Source organism: Bos indicus, chromosome 9 (genome assembly GCF_029378745.1).
Source record: "Bos indicus isolate NIAB-ARS_2022 breed Sahiwal x Tharparkar chromosome 9, NIAB-ARS_B.indTharparkar_mat_pri_1.0, whole genome shotgun sequence".
NCBI classification, from domain to species: domain Eukaryota; kingdom Metazoa; phylum Chordata; class Mammalia; order Artiodactyla; family Bovidae; genus Bos; species Bos indicus.
Window position 1 is genome coordinate 10,089,730 of NC_091768.1, and position 19,010 is coordinate 10,108,739.

General features: G+C 46.8%; 1 protein-coding gene across 6 annotated transcripts in view; it reads left to right on the top strand.

The window, feature by feature from the left end:
- The window catches only part of SMAP1 (small ArfGAP 1), a 190,231-nt gene that overhangs the window by 139,330 nt on the left and 31,891 nt on the right, over nt 1-19,010 (top strand). The window lies entirely within an intron of this gene.

Below are 19,010 nucleotides of genomic sequence, written 5' to 3' on the forward strand. Positions count from 1 at the left end.
GACTTATTCCTGGTCACACAGCTATTGAGTAGTCAAGCTGAGATCTGAGACTGAACTTCCTGCCTTCAGAGTGTTTGCTCTTAACTGGGGCCTCTCAGTGTGTTACTTTTACAGCCGAAAGTGGAGGAAGAAGGGGGAGAAGAAAGGTCAGGGGATTCACTGAGTGTCTGCTAAGTGCAGCATTTTATGGGTGCCGGACAATTCTCACACAAACCCTGCATTGTCATCATACGGTCATTACACTAGGAGAAACGAAAGATTCAGAGTGAAACTTGCCTAGAGTCCCACAGTAATCAAGCAGGTCTTTCTAAAAAGGAGGTCACTGATAGGGAGTTACTGTCTTCTACTGAACGTGTGCTGTGAATTAATTGAAACAACTGCTAATACCCATCAGGAGATAGCAAGTTGTTTGTGTCTTAGGTCCATAGTTTCTAATACGAATGTTTCTGGAATGTGTCAGCATTCCATCTCTGGTAGGTAATAGCAACATGGTACCCTGAAAAGAACATGAACTTAGGTGTCAGAAAGACCTCAGTGTTTATGATTAAAATTTAATTTTAAAATAGTAGCTAAAAGAGTGTATAAGCATATTTGGATGGGCCACTTACCTGTCCAATCATGAGGATAGACAAATTATTCAGCAGATGCGTAAGGAATGCCTGCTCTGTAACAGACATGGGTGTAGGGTCTTGGGGTCGGCAGTGAACAACTCAGACAAAAATCCCTGTCCTTTAGAGCTTACAGTCGAGTCAAGTGTGTTTAGTTGTGATTTGCTCTTGGGAAACTGATCATCTTGATACAGTCTTGTTCTTGTTCTGGCAGCCCCGTGGGTCAGGGGCCAGTCTACCCGAGAGAGGTCGTTTCCATCAGCCTCCAGGGACAAGGCATTAGGTTCCGTCTGTGCTAGCTTTCTCCAGAACCGTCACTCCATGTCTGTCTTTGCACAGGTGTCCTCAGTGCATTACGTATTTATTGAACATCTGTTATGTGATGAACCCTGTTCTAGCACTGGGGCTGTAAAGATGACATCAGAAAAAAGCAAGTACCCACTGGGAGCTTGTAGTCTGGAGAAGGATGAGGAGCAGAGGAAGAAGAGAGGAGGAAACCTGTCTCTGCTGGGGGTGTCTCCCCGAGCCTGCCCTCTGCTCTCTGCTTCCCTGGAAGCTAGTCAGACCCTACAAGCAGGGGCATGAGGCTCACTGTGCAAGTCCTTAACTTCTGTCCTTCCCTCTTCCTGACCCGTGCTGATCCTCAAGTCTTCCTTGGGAGGGAGGGTAGGGGGAAGACATATGTGTGTGTGTCTGGCTCATCTTTAGATTCACTTGATCTTTTCACGCTGCTTCCCTGTCATCCCGCTTTTCTGGTAGGTTTTATTTTATTTTATTTTTTGCCTTGCATACTAGCCATTGTATGTAGGAGGTTCTTAGGGAAAAATCTTCACTCTCTGGTCACTGCAGTTGAGCCCCCATAATATGAAAGGATTCCGTGCAGATAATGTAGTTGGAAAACAGCTCTCATGTGCAGGTCACGGTTGCACAAGGATTTGATCAGAGAAAGCGAGGTACAGTCAAAGGGGAGACCATTCCCGAAGACGGGCCCCAGGGTGGAAAGCCGCACGGCGTGCCCCGACTCAGCTGCTCGGTCCTGGACTGTCTGCGTGCTGTGCGACCCACTCAGCCTGGCCCGCGGGGCCCAAACCCGGCTGGCCGCCCTGACCCGCACCCTCCGCTGAGCAGCCTCTGCCTGCCGCCTGCTCTTGTGTCCGGGTCGTGACTGCAGGTCTCAGTGGGCCTTGATGTCGCCTCACTGTCCAGCTGCTCTTCCCTCCTTCCTGGCTGTTCGCGTTCTGGTTTTCCAGAGTTATTTCACATTTTCTCTCCCCTGTAAACAGACTCCGTGTCCCGCTTCAGTGGTGTCTCTGTTTCCCGTGGACTGAGGAGCGGGTGGCCCTCCCGTTCCCCCTCGGCCCAACCGCCCGGCCTGCCCTCCTCTCCTGAGGGGAAGGCCGCTCCATGGACTGGGACCGTGCCTGCTGCAGGGATGCTTTCCTTCCCAGGTCCTGCTGCCTCATCTTCCACCCGGCTTCCCTGGTTTTTCCCTCTCTACTGTATCTTATTATCTCCAACTATGATCACCTCCAGCTACCACTTTTTTTGAAAGGGTCATCTGATCCTTTTTACTACTTTCTTTTTTGAGGTTAACCCCCCACTGCATTCGACTCACATTTCCGTCTGCACCTCTGTCCTGACGGTCTCCCCGGATCAAGGTTGCCAGTTACCTCCTTGTTGCCAAGTCCCATGGAGTTTTCTGCTTGCTGAGTTCTCATCAGTTTTCTGTATAGATGACCGCTCACTCTTCCTGACCACATGCTCTTGTCTTGGTGTCCACAAGCCCCTTTCTCCTGGTTGTATTCTCACTTCTTTCCTGTTCTTCCTCAGTATCCTCTGTTGGCTCCAGCTCATCTCCAGACCCCGAGAAGTGAGTCCCCAGGTACCTGCTGGCTCCCTCCTCTGTTCCCTCCGCCAGCCCTGCAGCTCTGTCCGTCCCGTGTGCACAGACGGGCTCCTTGGGCCGTATCTGGGCTCGGCCAGGGTTCTCTGGTCAGTGTGCCTCTTGTCACGGCCGTGTACCAGAGGTGTGGCTCCTCCTCTGCCTGCTGCTTCCCCCGTGTCAAGATGCCACCTTACTCCAAGGCTCACTGAGTTGCTTAAGGCAAAAGTCAGAGTTGACCCAGTGCCCCCGCGCCTTCGACTCTTCTTTCCACCAGTGAATCCCAGCGGCTGCCTCTGTCCATCCTTGCTTTTCCCATCCCATGCTGGCCGCCGCGCTCTGTCCCCAGGCCTCTGTAGTAGCTTCTGAATGCACTCCCTTTCCCCCCCGAGTGCTCCCCCTTCCCCTCTGAGCACGCCCCTTTTCCCCCCAAGCGCTCCCCCTTCCCCCCCCGAGAGCACCCCCTTTCCCCCCAAGCACGCCCCCTTTCCCCCGCAAGCGTGCCCCCTTTCCCTCCGAGTACATGCCCTTTTCCTCTGAACTGTCTTTTTGAAGATAAATGGGATCATGTCCCATGTCTTCCTGTCGTGCACAGAATGGTATCAGCTCCTCGGACCTTGCCCTCTGCGGTCCCCACACACGTCTCATATCCGATCTCCCCTCCCGTCCTCACTCTGCCTCAGCCACCCCCTGCTGTGTCCCCGGAATGGCCTGTCTCCACCTTACCCTGCCTGGGATGCTTTCCCACATCTCCTGGGTGCTGCCTTCCGGTCATTTAGTTTACTTTAAACAGCACCTTAGACACAGGCCTACCCTGAGCACCTAATTCAAAGTATTCAGAGGTCTCTAGTCATTCTTGACTGTGATGCCCTATTTTAACTTACCCCCTGACATCTATGCAAGAGAATTCCAGAAGAATGTCTACTTCTGCTTCATTGACTATGCTAAAGCTTTTGACTGTGTGGATCACAACAAACTGTGGAAAATTCTTAAAGAGATGGGAATAACAGACCACCTTACCTGTTTCTTAAGGAACTTGTATTCAGGTCAAGAAGCAACAGTTAGAACTGGATGTGGAACAATAGACTAGTTGCAAATTGTGAAAAGAGTACGTCAAGGCTGTATATTGTCACCCTGCTTATTTAACTTCTATGCAGAGTACATCATGTGAAATGCCGGGCTGGATGAACCACAAGCTGGAATCAAGATTGCCAGGACAAATGTCAACAACCTCAGATTTGCAGGTGATACCACTGTAATGGCAGAAAGTGGAGAGGAACTAAAGAGGGTCTTGATGAGAGTGAAAAAGGAGAGTGAAAAAGCTGGCTTAAAACTCAGCATTCAAAAGTGAAGATCATGTTATCTGGTCCCATCACTTCATGGCAGATAGATGGGGAAAAGTGAGAACTGTAGCAGATGTTATTTTCTGGGCTTCAGAATCACAGTGGCTGGTGACTGCAGTCTTGAAATTAAAAGACGCTTGCTCCTTGGAAGAAAAGCTATGACCAACCTAGACAGCATATTAAAAAAGCAGAGAAATCCCTTTACCAACAAATGTCCATCTAGTCAGAGCTATGATTTTTCCAGTAGTCACGTACTGATGTGAGAGTTCGACTGTAAAGAAAGCTGAGTGCTGAAGAATTGATGCTTTTGAACTATGGTGTTGGAGAAGATGCTTGAGAGTCCCTTGGACTGCAAGGAGATTCAACCAGTCCATCCTAAAGGAAATCAGTCCTGAATATTCATTGGAAGGACTGATGCTGAAGCTGAAGCTCCAGTACTTTGGCCACCTGATGGGAAGGGCTGACTAATTGGAAAAGACCTTAATGCTGGTAAAGATTGAATGTGGGAGGAGATGGGGACGACAGGTGAGACGGTTGGATGGCATCACCGACTCAATGAACATGAGTTTGAGCGAGCTCCCGGAGGTGGTGATGGACAGGGAGGTCTGGCGTGCTGTGGTCCTTCGGGGCACAAAGAGTCGGGCACAGCTTAGTGACTGAGCAGCAGCAGTGGCACTGAACACTGCCTGCTGCTTCATTTGTGGTGGTTTATTTGTTTCTCTCCTCTGTATCTCCTCCACACATCCCCACAATGCAGACTGTAGAGTGTCATTGCCTCAGACGTCGCTGAGCACCTATGCTGAGGCTTAATTATTGAGTGAACGGCTATTGGTAGAGCCAGCATTTGATGTAGAAATGGCCCTCTTTGTGATGGGCTGGCGGGGAGGCTGCGTGGGAAGTGGACACGGTGGTTCAGGGGAGTGGGGGGGCTGAGGGAAGAACGGCGCTGGGCCTTCAGACTAGAGCCGAGTTGTGCTCTCCACTGTCGGCCTTGCTTGTGGTGCAGACGGCTCCTTGTCACATCACTTGACTGCCCAGTGAGTGTTGGATGGACCAAGGCCTCAGAGGTGCTTGAACACATAACTGACAGTGAGCCTGCAGGGAGCATGTAAACAGCGTCGTGTTCAGGATGCTTTTCCCTCCAACTGGTACTTTTAATTACCCACCATGGGGCACTCCTTGGGGTCGCAAAGAGTCGCACATGACTGAGCGACAGAACTGAACTGATACTTTTAATTACCCACCACAGGGCAGTCTTTTTTAAAATAAGGGAAAAAGGTAAAACCACCTTTGTAATACTGCAAAGTATTTAGCCAGACTATAGAAGATATTTTTAAAAAGTAGTATCTGTAGCTATTATATTGAAGAGTTGCTAGTGAATGAATTGTTAATAAATTTGCAGTGCTAAGAGGGTTAGTTAATATGGTGCTAACAGCTAAACTAATTTGTCTTTAATAATCTTAGAATATTTACAGGGGCTTTGCCACTTTAAAAGGAGTTTTCCTGCACTCAGATTCTGGTGCACTGCTGGTAGGCTGTATGGAAATGTGTCATGAGGCCTTAGGGACACCCAGCTGTACATACACCCACCCAGGCTTTCTGTAGAGATGAGGTATTTAGGACCCGTGTTCGGTTTTATTTGCCCGAGGCTGGTAAGGACTCAAGCACCTGGGGACCGAGTGTGATGAGACGGTCTGGAAGCGATGCCCGGGCTCCTGGCCTGACGCCCGGCCAGTGGTGAGGTGCTGTCGGTCACGGGGACCTGGAGCGCACGGGGGTGTGCATGTGCAGCAGTGCAGGCGGCCGTTGCTGTGGGTTACCCAGGCCTGCTGGGGATCCTTTGCAGCTTTCGTTTCAGTCTCTCCCTTTGGAACTGGAGCAGTAATTTTTCATACCCAATAATCTTTCATCGTTTGTTGGTAAAATACCTGATAACTTGTATGGTGTGTTTAGTTGCCTTGAAAGTTTTTCCTCACATCCCTCCCAGTGTAGTGGCACTAAACCAAGGGCCCACATTTCTCTGGCAGAACCGTGAGCTAGGAGATTCAGGTTATCTATCTTTCCTCTGGTTTAAAAGAAGACATAAAGCTTGGAAGTGAAGTGTTGAAAGACAAGCATTGTGTTATTCTGAAGTAGCCACAGCCAGATGCCAAAGAGAGAGGATTTCTGTCATCTAGGAGAAAAGGAAACAGGCAGCTTGGGTTGGCAGGTGGGTGTGGGGAGCAGAGGGGAGAACTAATTATAGCAGCATGTAGTAAGGCTGGATGACGTTAGGCATTGTAGCAGTGTGTAGTAGGGCGGGATGACGTTAGGCATTGTAGCAGCGTGTAGTAGGGCGGGATGACGTTAGGCATTGTAGCAGCGTGTAGTAGGGCGGGATGACGTTAGGCATTGTAGCAGCGTGTAGTAGGGCGGGATGACGTTAGGCATTGTAGCAGCGTGTAGTAGGGCGGATGACGTTAGGCATTGTAGCAGCGTGTAGTAGGGCGGATGACGTTAGGCGTTGTAGCAGCGTGTAGTAGGGCGGGATGACGTTAGGCGTTGTAGCAGCGTGTGGTAGGGCGGGATGACGTTAGTCGTTGTAGCAGTGTGTGTAGTAGGGCGGATGATGTTAGTCATTGTAGCAATGTGTAGTAGGGCAGATGATGTTAGGCATTGTGGTAGCGTGTAGTAGGGCGGGATGACATTAGGCATTGTGGCAGTGTGTAGTAGGCGGGATGACGTTAGTCATTGTAGCAGTGTGTGTAGTAGGGCGGGATGACGTTAGGCATTGTGGCAGTGTGTAGTAGGCGGGATGACGTTAGTCATTGTAGCAGTGTGTGTAGTAGGGCAGGATGACGTTAGTCATTGTAGCAGCGTGTGTAGTAGGGCGGGATGACGTTAGTCAGTGTAGCAGCGTGTAGTAGGGCAGATGACGTTAGTCCCTGTAGCAGCGTGTAGTAGGGCGGATGACGTTAGTCATTGTAGCAGTGTGTGTAGTAGGGCGGATGATGTTAGTCATTGTAGCAGTGTGTGTAGTAGGGCGGATGACGTTAGTCATTGTAGCAATGTGTAGTAGGGCAGATGATGTTAGGCATTGTGGTAGCGTGTAGTAGGGCGGGATGACATTAGGCATTGTGGCAGTGTGTAGTAGGCGGGATGACGTTAGTCATTGTAGCAGTGTGTGTAGTAGGGCAGGATGACGTTAGTCATTGTAGCAGTGTGTGTAGTAGAGCGGGATGACGTTAGGCATTGTGGCAGTGTGTAGTAGGCGGGATGACGTTAGTCATTGTAGCAGTGTGTGTAGTAGGGCAGGATGACGTTAGTCATTGTAGCAGCGTGTGTAGTAGGGCGGGATGACGTTAGTCACTGTAGCAGCGTGTAGTAGGGCAGATGACGTTAGTCCCTGTAGCAGCGTGTAGTAGGGCGGATGACGTTAGTCATTGTAGCAGTGTGTGTAGTAGGGCGGATGACGTTAGTCATTGTAGCAGTGTGTAGTAGGGCAGGATGACGTTAGGCATTGTGGCAGTATGTAGTAGGGTGGATGACGTTAGTCATTGTAGCAGCGTGTAGTAGGGCAGGATGACGTTAGTCATTGTAGCAGTGTGTAGTAGGGCGGGATGACATTAGGCATTGTGGCAGTGTGTAGTAGGGCGGATGACGTTAGTCATTGTAGCAGTGTGTAGTAGGGCGGGATGACGTTAGGCATTGTGGCAGTGTGTAGTAGGGCAGGATGACATTAGTAACTTAGTAGCAAGAAGGCAGCTTGGCTCACTGTGTTTTGTCCAAAAGAGCAGTCTCCAAACCCTTAGGTGTAAAGGTGACTCTAAGATCTTATCACTAACTAATAAAAGTAAAAAAATTAGAACATGGCTTTACTGCATGTGAACTTAACAAATACCAGTTGTTAGTTGTGGTTGTGTTGGCTGTAGTAACGTGAAACTCTATCTTTGGTTGGATTTCTTAGCAGATTACTAGAATACTTTAACAAGAATTTGACATATTAAATATCAGATAATGTTATCTTGCTAATAATATGTAAAGTATCATTCTGAAAGTATCTATAGAATATGAGTTCTGTTCTTTGCTAACAGTGATTTCATTTTATTAATGGGTATTTTACTTTATTAAAACCAAGAACCTTAAATAGAGAAAGCTTACATCTGTGTTTGAGAACCGAGTGAATGGTTTCTGGTGCTGAATTTCCATTTCTGCTGTAGACTGAATGTATCATCTTAATGCAAACAGTGAAAGGATGCAAACCTCTGGGTTTCCTGTGAGTTAGTGATGAAGAAGAAGTGAAGTGAAGTCGCTCAGTCGTGTCTGACTCTTTGCGACTCCATGAACTGTAGCCTACCAGGCTCCTCCGTCCCTGGGATTCTCCAGGCAGGAATACTGGAATGGGTTGCCATTAGTTAGTGATAAGTTGCTGTAATTTCTAGAGAGCTCACAGTCTGCCTGTGAAGGAAATCTTGAGACAGTACATGGTATCTGATAAAGGAGGCTGACGTTAGTGTTGTGCCACTGGAGCGTGGCTGGTGATCCTGTGTTCCCGCCTAGTACCTAGTGACATGAAGATACATAAAGCCAGCAACAAAGAGTCGAAAGAGTCAAGTTATAATTGTACCATTTAAATCTCAAATGTTTATAATGTATTTTCATTTTTATAGTTCACAAGGCAGTGCTGTAATAATTATCCTATTTTATCCTCTCTTGTTCATCCTCTGATTTTCTCCCTTTATGTAGTTCTAAGCTTCTGATTTCCATCATTTTCATTCATTCTAGAGAATTTCTTTTATCATTTCTTGCACGGCAAGTCTGCTGGCAACAAATTCCCTCAATCCTTGTTTGTCTGAGAAAGTCTTTACTTTTCAAGGATAATTTCTCAGGATAAAGAATTCTAAGTTTATGGGGTTTTTTCTTCCAACAGTTTAAATATTTGATATTTGAGTTGGGTGTCTTTCTTGCTTGCAAGGTTCCTAGGGAGCAGTTAGATGTAATTCTTCTCTTTGTTCTTTTTTAATAGGTTTTGTTTCCTCCCTCTGGCTTCTTTCAGGAGTTTTTCTCTGTATTTGATTTTATGTGCTTTGAAAATGACGTGCCTCGGCATAGTTGTTTTTAGCGTGTATCTTGCTTGGTGTTCCCTGGCCTTCGTGGATCTGCAGTTGGATATCCAGCATTAATCTGGGGAAATTCTGTCAGTGTGGCTTCAGATGTCTCTCCCGCTCCTGTTTCCCTCTTTCTCCTCCTTCTGGTGGTCCCCAGTGTGTGCAAATTGCATCTCTTATAGTCGTCCCACTTGGATGTAGTCCCCTCCCCGCCCCAGTCTCTTTCACATTGGAAGTTTCTGTTGATGTACGCTTAAGCTCAGAGGTCCTTCCCTCAGTCGTGTTCAGTCTGCTGCTGCTAAGCCCATTAAAGGCATTCTTTATTTGTTACATGTTTTCAATCTGCCATTTTTGGGTTCTTAAAGTTTCCATTTGTCTGCTTACATTACCTGTCTGTTCTTGGCATGCCATCTACTTTTTCCGTTAGAGCCCTTAGCATAGTAAATATAGTTGTTTTAAATTCAGTCTGATAATTCCTGCATCCCTGCTGTATCTGAGTCTGGGTCTGATACTTAGTGTATGTTTTCAGACTGTGCTTTTTGCCTCTTTGTAGGCCTCATTTTTTCTGAGGCTGAATGCAATGTGATGTACTGGCCAAGGAACCCCAGTCAGGGGGCCTGTGGTAACAGGTGGGGGCTGTGGGGCGGGGCAGTGTTCTGGAGACTGTGGTTAGATCTCGTCTTTGGGCGAGGCTGCATCCCTGGGCTGTGCGCTGTGCAAGTGCCTCGGGTTCCCCATTGTAGGTGGGACAGGACGGCCAAGAGCACTGCAGTGGGGTGTTTCCCTTCCCTGGTGTCAGAGTGTTCCTGCAGCTTTCTCTCCCCCCAGTTAGGGAGGACACCTGCACACCGGAGACGCATTTCCTGCTTTCCGGTGCAAAGCGGAGGATCAGAGGGGTCAGGAGTCTTTATTCTCTCCCCCCTCACCCGCCACTGCTATTTCTCACGCAGCGTTGATTTAGAATAATCAGTATGTCATTGAGGCATATTTTGCGGTAGCCTGTCCTGGGCCCCAGCTCTACCCTGGTGCTGGTTTCAACTCTTGTGAGTTACGATTCTCTGTACTCCCCTATCTCTCCAGTTTGGGTGAGGGTTGGGGAGACCCTGTGGTCTGCCCTGTGACTTGCTTTTAGTTCCTTGTAGTCCCGTGTCTGTTGTTGGAGTAGACCTGTGTCCAGGGGCCAGCACTGTGGCACAGGGTCCTGAGTCGCAGCCTGTTGGGAACAGTGCACAGAAGCAGCTGCGCTGTTCTTGCTTCCCTTCTCGATACGCGCATATTCTGTGAGGAGGCTGAGAGGGGAGCGGACCATGGGAGGTCCTTGGCAGAGGCGAGAAAGGAGTTCTGGGTCTTTCTTGTGTCTAGAATCACACCCTTGCCGCCGTGTGCTTTGAGAGGTGACATCACAGCCCCGGGGAGTCAGGCCCGCCTCTCCGTGTGCCTTGTACTCATCGCACGAAGGGGCCCGGGGTGGCATTCTGTGCCCCGGTGAAACATGGCCGTGAGGACCCACCCGAGGGGCCGCACGTGGCCTCTCCCGAGATCAGCCTGCATTCTCTTGTCCCGTTGTGTTTGCAGAATCACATTCAAAGAGAAGATGGTGAATTTCCAGATACAGCGTCTGAGTGTTAAGCCTGTGTGGGCTCTTGGTGGGCTGTGCAAGCTGTAGCTGCTCAGAAATGTTAGTGACCTGTTGACTGTTCCCACACAGCTGGAAAGGGTCCAGGCTGGGTTTGAGATGTGGGTGTTGGTTAATGCTTTCCTTTCCCTCCTTCCTTACCTTCCAAACCCTGGTGTCGAGGGCTGACGTTCAGCAGGTCGCGGTGATGGTAACCCAGTCCAGAAGCAGGGGGCTGGAGGCTTTGGCAACCAGGCCCCCAGGTGTGTGCAGGTGTGATGGCTGAGGGCTGGCCCCTTTCAGCGGGCCCCGTTTAATTGTCCTTTCTTTCCTACTTTTGCTGTAATCAGTAAGTGGTGAATTACAAAAAAAAACTATCCTCTTTTCCCTTCCCTGCAAACCTCCAAACTACTGTGCATACAGGGATAAGAAATCGGTGTGGGTATTCCAAACTGGGTCCTTTTACGGGTGGAAGCTGATGTTGGACTCCCAGGCACTGAGTGGGGGTGTCCCAGGCAGCCAGGCCATAGGGCTGCCCGTCACAGGACGGTCCTCAGACACGGCTGAGCCCTGCTCCAGGGCCCCCCCCCGCCGAGCTCTTCCTCCATCACCGCGCTGGGCCACACCGAACTGCAGTTAGGTCTGCGTCCGTTTGCTTCACTAGAATGAATTCTTTTTAAGCTTAGGAATCATGTTTTACTCATTTTTGTGTCTCTAATACTTACGATTCTGGCGGGAATTTCTAAAAGGCAGCTCCACAGCCACCACCAGCTGCCAGTTTTGAAGCACACCTATTATGTACCAGCTCTATGAAAAAGACTATGTTATTTTAATCCTCACAAAAACTCCGGCACATTATTTTAAGGGAACTTACTTGCGTAGGTACTGGGTGTTTGTGCGGAGCAGTGAGAGCCGTGGCGGGCCTGGCGTGTGAAGCATGTAGGCCACTCTTTGAGATGCTGTCCAGACTGAGACCTAAGACAGGAGCCAGGAGTTTAGAGAGAGGCAGACGCCCAGAACTTTAGAAGGAAGATGTAAGTGGGCTATGAGTGCTTGTACCATTGAGCTTGGCATGAACTCTGTGCAGAATGTAAGTGGAGTTTTCTTTTTAATTTGCTCCTTTCTTCAGAGTGTCAGCCACATTTACTAGTTACCTTAGATTACCTAAGAACAGCCTGTGTCAGCCTAAGCTTAGTGGTCGCAATTTTCAAATCTCCTTCTGGTTCAAATGTAGGCAGTGGGGCCTGGTAAACAGGTTCTGAGTGGACAGCTGTGCCCAGAGGAGCCCAGAGAGAGAAGTGAAGTCAGTGTCGATGGACCATGATTAATTCTGCAGTCTCAGTCTCAGATTTCATTCTCTTCACCGTTTTATTAACTGCATGTATCACTGTCACATTGTTCACATTTTCAAATGACAGGGCAACAGAGATTAGTTAGTTAAACTATTGCGTGACAGAATCAATTCCTCTGGAAATCTTAAACACAAAATACCAGCAGATTAGGTAATAATCAGTTCAGTTCAGTTGCTCAGTCGTGTCTGACTCTTTGCGACCCCATGGACTGCAGCACGCCAGGGTTCCCTGTCCATCACCAGCACCTAGACCTTGCTCAAACCCATGTCCATCGAGTTGGTGATGCCATCCAAACATCTCATCCTCTGTTGTCCCTTTCTACTCCTACCTTCAATTTTTCCCAGCATCAGGGTCTTTTCCAGTGAGTCAGTTCTTCCCATCAGGTGGCCAAAGTATTAGAGTTTCAACTTCAGCATCAGTCCTTCCAGTGAATATTCAGGACTGATTTCCCTTAGGATGGACTGGTTGGATCTCCTTGCAGTCCAAGGGATTCTCAAGAGTCTTCTGCAACACCACAGTTCAAAAACATCAATTTTTCGGTGATCAGCTTTCTTTATAGTCCAACTCTCACATCCATACGTGACTACTGGAAAAGCCATAGCTTTAACTAGATGGACCTTTGTTGGCAAAGTAATGTCTCTGCTTTTTAATATTCTGTCTAGGTTGGTCGTAGCTTTTCTTCCAAGGAGCAAGTGTCTTTTAATTTCATGGCTGCAATCACCATCTGCAGTGATTTTGGAGCCCCCAAAAATAAAATATCTCACTGTTTCCCCATCTATTTCCCATGAAGTGATGGGACCAGATGCCATGATCTTGGTTTTTTGAATGTTGAGTTTTAAGCCAACTTTTGCACTCTTTTTGACTTCCATCAAGAGTATACTGCAGTCAGTATTGCTGACTAATGACTGTATCAACACCTATGACACCACCAGCAGAGCTTTGGCGATTTTATGTTTAGTTTGATTTCTCCAGACAGAACTTTTCCAAATCATTGAAACTAATTGAGATGCTGTTACTATACACATAGCAAATGTTGCTATATTACTGAAAACCATACACTGTCTACAATACCAGTCCTTACAAAAGTGAAAGTGTCTGTAGTCTTGGATTTAAAGGAGTGGCAACATTTCAGGTCTTCTTGGGTGGAAGAAAGTTGGCAGAGAGAAAGTCCACAACCAGGTATGGTGGTGAGTTCTAACAAAATGTTGTCCTCTGGAAATGGCAATGGTAAACCGCATCAGTATTCTTGCTTGTTGGCGGTACAGAAGGACATGCGCTCTTCTCCTGCAAAAACTCCAGAGTTACAACTCGCTGCTGAGCAGCCATCGACAGGAGAATGTTGGATCCCACCAATAAAAGATACCCCACATCCAGGGGCAAAGGAGAAGCCCCAACAAGATGGTAGGAGGGGCAAAATCTCATTTAGAATCCAACCCCATACCAACCAGAGATACTCAGATAGCTCAAACAAAACCTTGTGCTCATCAGGAGAACCCTCAGAGACTTGAGCCAGACCTGCCTTTGAGTGTTGGAGTGTCTCCTGCGGAGGTCCGGCTCAGCAGTGGCCTGCCGCAGGGGCTCTGGGTGCAGCAGACCTGGGTATGGCATAAGCCGTCTTGGAGGAGGTTGCCATTAACCCCACCATAGAGCTGCCAGAGCTTACACAGCTGGGAAAGAGTCTTGGAGGGCACAGACAGAACCTTGTGCCTACCAGGACCCAGGAGAAAGGAGCAGTGACCCCACAGGAGACTGACCCAGACTTGGAGAACAATACAATTCTGAAATGAATGAGCTGGACCCCAAAGTGCCCTGAATATAATGGCACAAAAGACGACCTCAGAGGATTATAGGTGGCAGAGAGCTGGGTGGGAAAAAGTGGTCTGCTGGGGCTGCTGAGGGGTGTTCACTCTTCATTCCTCTGCTGAGTGGCAGTGTTGTGGAGAACAGGGATAAGTGAGTAGATGGGACAGGCTGCCTGAAGAGAACCTTTCTAATGTTTAGATTTTCTGCATGTAAAATGCGCTGTACCGTCGTGTCCACTGAATCCACAGTACCGGGGTTTTTACCAAGAGCAGCCCCATAGGTGAGATGTCCCAGCGATGCTTCCTGTGTCACATAGTGGCTTGAGTAAATGTTGTCTAAAGCTCTGTCTTGTTTTGAAATTTATATAAATTTTTGCTACTTATCCAGCTCAGGGAAGTTTTTTTGAGATTGTATTATAGTGTCCCTAGGCCATGAGAGCCATTTACTAAAAGATGTCCATGTGAGTGGGGACACACAATCAAATATAGGTTACAATTCTAAATTGAACTCTAAAAATAAAATTTAAGAAAGAATATAAAATTCAGAAGCGGAGTACACTAAGTAATGACAGCCTTAATGTGAAAAAAATCTATAAAGAATGGTAAAGAAAAAAGAAAATTTAACAAGATTCTGAATAATAAAACAGTAAGATTGGGATAATAAGCAGCAGTCATGTGCAAGATTAATTCTCAGGTTGTATGTAATTTGATTGTGAAAGCACACACATACAAACATATGGTTATTTATCAGAATATAGTAGGAATGCCAGAGAGTGACTTGTATTAATTACTGATACCATGCCACTGAGGCGCTTTAATATGTGAACAACATGGATGATCCAGTCTGAATTCTGTTTCTGCTTTGGAGTATATGATGTCATACAATCCAACAGCTTGGAGTAGCTTACCATTCATAAATTTTTACTAAAAATTGAAGTAAAGCTTAAATCCCGCTGTTGGGATTTCGTAAGGCTCTGAGATGAGAGAGTATTCTGGGAACGGCCTGTTGTTGAGCAGCTTGTTAGGTAGGGAATGTTCAGGTTTCGGGCTATGGGGAGGTGGCAGGTTCGGGGCTGTCTTCCCGGGCGTTGGTCTGTCTGTGTCTCAGCCACACAGCCCTTGCCCAAGGTGGCGGTGGTCATCTTCTCCTTTAGCAGGGCTGTTCCTGTGCCTGGCACACCACCCCAGGAGTAGCTTTGCTTTTGCAACTCACCTGGAAAATTCATCTAGTTCCTAGCTCTCGTGGGTTGTTCAGGTCCTTGCACAGTACAGCCCCACGTTTTCAGTTTCGCCTTTTGTCGCCTCCATACACTCGGCCTCCGGGTTAGGCGGGTAGGCCCGCTGTCTTTCCCATACTTGCTTTTCTTCCTCGGGTGCCTTTCAGTTCCTACTTTCATACGCCTTCCTGTCTTCCCTGCAGACCGCAAGGTAAATACCACTGCCTGTGTATCACTTTAAAATGAGAGTGTTAAACAGGGTGTGTTGTCTCATCTACCTGTGTGAGTCTGTGAATGTTAAAGGACACTGATTATAGACAGACTAGCCAAGGCATGATTGGAGATAATCATTTTTAAAGAAGAATTCTAATAATTACGTCTAGACCTTAAAAAGTTGTATAGCTTCCCTATTCTTATGTATTGACACTATTTACGTTAGTTGCTCAACCAAGCAGAGTGCATCGCCTTCCAGAGGCTGAGCTCTTGCTCCTGTTGTGTCGTAGGGTAGGAATGGTGGTGAGTGTAGGAGCTGGGAACCACGTGGTTTTGGCTCAGTTCCCTTCTATGGGGTGGCTTTATGAACTACACAAGATCAGCCGGGTGAGGCCTTTGTGAATACAGATTCCTCTGCTAATACAGATTTTAATCATTTGAATGAGACATTTGCTCAGTATGAATCTAAGGAAATTACATTTTATAAAATTGCTTTGTCTAAGTAAACCTGTGTTCTTGTTTATTAGGAAAGTTTGTTTAATAAATTATAGATTGCCTACTTTTATTCTTTGACAGCCAGCTTCATTCTTCATTTATGAAAAGGCAAATTCATGTATGATATGCAGGAGAATTCAAAGTGGAATGCTTCTGTACATACTGCTTGATGTGTTTAAGCTGAGTGTGGAACATCGACAGGGAGACAGTTCATGAGGAAACTCGTGCTTTTCAAGCTCGTGACTTACTATTCTCACACTGTGTTCTTTGCCAGCCTCAAATTCTAACAAGACAATAGCATTTTTCTTCTTGCTGCCAGTCGCTTCAGTCGTGTCTGACTCTGTGCGACCCCATAGACGGCAGCCCACCAGGCTTCCCTGTCCCTGGGATTCTCCAGGCAAGAACACTGGAGTGGGTTGCCATTTCCTTCCCATTTCCTTCTTAGGTCTTCTAAAATTTGGCTTTAAGAAACTATACTTTATATGGTAGCTGTATTCCACATATCTCAGTTTTATATCCCTGATGGTTTAGCAGGTAAAGAATCTGCCTCTAGTGCAGGAAACAAAGGAAACACGGGTTCAGTCCCTGGGGGAAAGATCCCCTGGAGGAGGAAATGGCAACCCACTCCAGTGTTCTTGCCTGAAAAGTCATGGACAGAGGAGCCTGGCAGGCTTCAGTCCATGGGGTTGCAAAGACAGACACGACCTGGTGACTAAACAATAACAACAAGCGTGTGATACTTGTAGGTATAATACCCAGAGCATCACGGCCAGGGCTGTGACCCGGGCAGGCCTGTCCCGGGAGGATTGGACGTCTGTGTGCTTGTGGCTGCTCACTCCCCAGTTCCCCAGACTGAAGCGTTTGTAGTAACACAGGTTGTCCAGTTAAAAAACAAAAACAGAGAAGGAAGGTATAGCAGTTTAAGTATTCAATTGAAAAGAATTGCTTATTTTGTTATTGTACACTGTGCTTTCTTTGAAATTATTTTGGTAATAAGCAGGGTGTGTCTTAAACCTGTGTTGGATGTTGAAAAAGAGAATGTGAAATGGATTATGTTAAATTTCTTAGAATTATATATAGTTACAGGCTGATAATTATGTGTTTGGTAAAATTATTAAAGAATTGATATCTATTACGTTAGGCTAGTTAGTAAAAAAAATACTCTGAGAGAGACAGTAGTGACCAAAAACAAGTAAGGGGAGATACATGTTCTTAGAAATTTGTGTATTTATATAGCTATCAAGCAACAAACTCATGTAACAATTAAGCTATTAATTCTTTAGGTAGTTGAAGAAATGATCTTGTAGGAGTGGTTTGAGAAATGAAAGAATGGTAGAATGAATGTTGTATTTTCTTGGCTTAACAGAGGTAGGTGGTATATTCAATGGAATATTATTCAGCCGTAAGAAGGAAGGAAGCCTCGCTGTTTATAACAATATGGATGGACTGTGAGGGTATTATGTTCAGTAACATTAAGTCAGAGAAAGACAGATACATATACCCTCACTTGTGTGTGGAATCTAAACAAACAAGGAAGCTCATGGACACAGGACAGATTGGAGGTTGCCAGAGGCAAGGATATGGGTGAGAGTGGATGAAGTGTGCTGGGGGAGGGGGTTTACAAAGTATCAGCTTGTAGTTAGAGAGAAATATGACTCCAGGTTTTAAAAATTCTACTGCGGGTAAAATACCATTAAACAGCCATCATATGCCACAGAGAAACTGTTTGTGAAAGGATGAGTCAGTAGTGGCAGACTTCATCACTGTCTTATTTTAAGAAATTGCCACAACCGCTCCAGCTTTCAACAGCCACCACTTGGATCAGTCAGCAGTCAGCAGCGTGGAGGTGAGACCCTCCGCCTACAGTAAGATTACAACATGCTGAAGTTTCGTCAGCACAGTTTTTCAACTAAGTTGATGTCATATTCTACGTCCTCTGTTGTCATTCACTGATCTTCACAGCATCCTCACCAGAAGCAAATTCCACCCAAGAAACGGCTTTCTTTGCTCATCCGTAAGAAGCAACTCCTCCTCTGTGAGGGTTTTACCCTGAGATTGTAGCAATGCAGTTACATCTTCAGGCTCCACTTCTAGTTTCAGTTCTTGTGCAGTTTCTGTCACATCTGCAGTTCCTTCCTTTATGAAGTCTTGAACCCTTCAAAGTCATCCATTGGGGTTGGCACCAGCTTCTTCCAGACTGCTGTTAATGTTGATATTTGGGCCTCTTATGAATCACGAATGTTCTTAATGGCGTCTAGAATGGCAAATCCTTTTCAAGTGGCTTTCAGATTCAACAGAGGCATCACCATCTATGAGATATTCTGTCATGCAGCCCGATTGTTCCACTTACAGGGCTCTGGCAGCATAGATTGAGCGTAATTTAAGGGCTCCAGGAGTTTTGAATGGTAAACGGGCATTCAGCTTTTAAGTCAACAGCTATATTAGCCCCTAACAGGAGAGCCAGCCCTGTCGTTTGAAGCTTTCCAGCCAGGCAGTGACTTCTCGTCTTTAGCTGTGAAGTCTTTAGTTAGATGCATCTTCTGATTGAAGATCGTTTGATCTGCATTAAAATCTGTTGTTCAGAGTAGCCGCCTTCATGCATTGTCTTTGCAGCTCTGGGTAACTTGCTATAGCCGCCACGTCAGCACTTGCTGCTTCACCTCACACTTCTACATTATGGAGGCAACCTCTGTCCTCGACACCACACAAACCAGCCTCTGCTGGCTTCAGAGGGTTCTTCTGCAGCTTCTCTACCTTTGTCAGCTTTCTAAGGTTGAAGGGAGGTTAAGCTCTGCTCCAGTTAGACTTTGGGTTAAAGGAATGGTGTAGCTGGTTTGATCTTCTGTCCAGGCCACTAAAACTTTCTCTGTATCAACAATAAGACATGGTAAGTTTTCTTTTCTTTTTTTTTTTTTTTTAAAGTTTTCTTATCATATATATGTTCACTGGAGTAACACTTTCTGTTTTACATTCACAACTTGGCTGTTTGGTACAGAAGCCCTACTCTTGACCTGTCTTGGCTTTTAACGTTCCTTCCTCACTGAGCTTAATCATTTCTAGCTTTTAATTTAAATGAGCGACGTGGGACTGTTCTTTCCTTGAGCACTTGGACACCCCTGTAGGGTTACTAACTGGCCTGGTTTCAGTCTTGCTGTGTTTCAGGGAACAGGGAGGCCCAAGGTGAGGGAGGGAATGGGCAGCCATCTTATTTGTGGAGCAGTCAGGATACACTTTTATTGATTGCTGCCTTATGTGGGTGTGGTTCACCCCAAAACAGTTCCAGGGTAGCATCAGAGGTCGCTGATCACAGAGCACCATAACAGGTATAATAGTGATGAAATGTTGGCAACACAGACGCACAGAGTGAGCAGATGCAGGAAAAGTGGTCCATGCAGG